Below are 2868 nucleotides of genomic sequence, written 5' to 3' on the forward strand. Positions count from 1 at the left end.
CTGCCCCTTACCAAAATACACGTGTCAGGGGCCTCCCTCCCAGCATACATTACGGGCATCTTCTGGCCTCCAACAGCAACAGCAGTCAACAACCATCTTATTTTTTACATATACACAACAAGATAATAGCTTTTAATCAGAGGTATTTTCTCTGGCAAGAATAAGTGGCACAAGAGAACACCAAGGCATTCTCTGTGAGATGATGTCACTCCTAAAAATGGGCAGATTGTCCAAGTAACGTACAATTTGAACATTAAAATACATTAAGAGCTATGAACTTGCTATCTTCATCTTCTCCCACATATCGAGGAAGTTTAATAACGACTATACTTATGGCTGTTTCAGAAGTTTCTCTTCAAGTTCCAACAATATATTGGTGTGAGAAAGCAAGAATAATACAGATTTGTTTAAGACCTTCTTCCATCTTTCGCAATCTTTCTGTGCCTTCCAAAACAAAGCTATATAGTTACTGTCTAACAGTGATTACAAAGGCAAAACTTACTTATTCCAGATACTAAGCTAACATAATCAAGAATCCATACATGACTCTGCTTTCATAGACTCAACAACCATTTCTGAAGCTCAGGCAAGAAAAACCCACTACTCACTTGTTCAAACTAATCTTGGATTTAATTTTTAATCTTTCCGTAAGCTTGTTACTTTCACTTTTGCATTTTCTAAGACAGCATCTGCATTTTTAGCACCTACACAAATAAAAAAACCTGTTTATAATGCATTGATACTTCTTTAATCAGACTACTGACAAGCAGTGTGTTTGAGAATACTGTAACTTAATGAAAAGTCACCTATAATCAGAATATGTGAGTGCATAAAACTGTCTTTTTGGCTTACTGAAGAGAGCAGAAAAACTACTTGTCAAAGACTACTTGCCTCCAATCTGTCCCAGCTTAATTTGATGTAGGCCAAAACACACCCATTCTTCCCACGTGCTGAAGCAACAGGATCCCCAAATTTCAGTTCAGCAGAAGAATCACAAGGCTAAACTGCAGGTTTTAACACTCGCTGTTACTGGTGTTGCTGAGTGATTTGTCTTTGTGCCTTAGACCACCTCCCCCTCTGACCTCACCTTCTCACAGCAAGGCTCTCGCCACCTTGCATTCCTCAGGACACTCCCAATGTTTGCTTGTGACTGCTCTTGCAGCTGCAAAGTCATCCCAACCAAAGCCTTCTGCTATCTTCTTCCTTCTTTCTGCAGCCACTGATTTCAAATGACTGCTTATCTCCCTCCCACATCCACCATCTTATTGCTGTATCCTTTTGCTGTCTTTTATTCTAAGTGCAATAGCTTTGTAACAAAATTAATGTTTGTGCCATAATTATACAAAGTCTTGTATAACATAACTGAGAGACTGGAGGCACTACCACTAAAAGAAAAAAAAGGCCTTTTTCTCCCTGGGATAAAAGTTTAACTTGAGTGGAGAGTGATTTGTCTTAGCCTATTTGTTTCAAAGTGCTTATCCACCGATATTTTCTACTTTTTGGAAGAACAAGGGATAGGAACTGTGCAACTAAAACAGAATAATAATTCCTCAAGTGCTGTACGGTATCTCAGACAAGGAAGTGTACTAGAATCTTCAAACAAAAGCAAAGGGTGAAAAAAAGAGAAAGCACGTTATGTAGTATAAGGAAGAACATGAGCAAGTAACGGGCTTTCCAACCTGCTTTCATTGTTTTAATAAGAGGTCAAATATCCTTTTCATATTGAATGAAGAACTGATAAAACAATGATAATTACTGTTTTACACTCTTTATTGCCTGACATGAAAGTCACAGTTTACCAACAACTATATCACTCTGGTTAATGCTTTTCAGCAAAATGTATGAATTCAGCAAAACATATTTATCCCTACTAAAAGTTATTCCACCATTTTCTGTGAATTCTCATCTTAACTGAGACACTAGGGAGACCACTAAAAAAGCCAGAGTAGAAAAGCCAAAACTCATAGATACATGATCTCACTTGGCAAAGAAAAAAGCTACATATCCAGGAGATGCACCTAACAGACCTTTCAGGTCTTTCAAAATTAAAGGCACAACCTGCATGAAAGAGGAAGGCAGGAAATTCTTTCGTTTGTTTAAAAAGACAACCCCCTGAGTATTCTTTAAAGGTAATTAGTGTTTACAGCCATATCAGTGGTTATCTCTGATTGGACAAAAACTGTAGTTTTAAAATCTGGAAATACTAGCAATAGCTCAGAGAAAACAAAGCCACTCAACATAGGAATAAACTACAAAATGTAACTACATCTTCAATAAAATGGGGCATCTTGAAAAGCACTGTAGAAATAAAAACAGAAAAGAAACTTGCACATAAAACCTCACAACAGTCTTTTAGATGACCGCAGCAAAAGCAAAACACAGAGTAGTTTCACTTTCTTGTGCAAGAAGCAGGATGGAAGAGAAACTGAACTTTTACCATCTCCCTTTCCTCCAGACATCAGAGCTATCAAAAAAAGAGGATCAGCAGAAATTAACAAAATAAGGTGCTGCTAATAGCGTAAGAAAACTATTAATTGCCTCAGACTGCAAGAAACAAAACTTAACTCAGCAGCCTCTGCAAAAACTCATCAAGTCTTCGGCAGAATTTGGACTTCTAGTTGGTAGACAGGTTCATCGTGTCTAAAAACTGCCACTGATAGCAACTACCTTCATTGGAGACCCTGTCCTCCAGCACCCTTAGCAGTACAGTTCACAGCTGGAACAGGCTTGAAAGCAGAATGAATGACAACTCAAGTTCTCTCTTTAGAGCCGAACTGCTTAAGCCTACCTAGCTCTACAGGTAGACCTGCTAACACCGAGACATCAGATGGGATGATATATGGGATGACATATGGGTACATGTGGGAA

Source organism: Phaethon lepturus, unplaced genomic scaffold (assembly GCF_000687285.1).
Source record: "Phaethon lepturus isolate BGI_N335 unplaced genomic scaffold, ASM68728v1 scaffold44286, whole genome shotgun sequence".
Lineage (NCBI taxonomy): Eukaryota > Metazoa > Chordata > Aves > Phaethontiformes > Phaethontidae > Phaethon > Phaethon lepturus.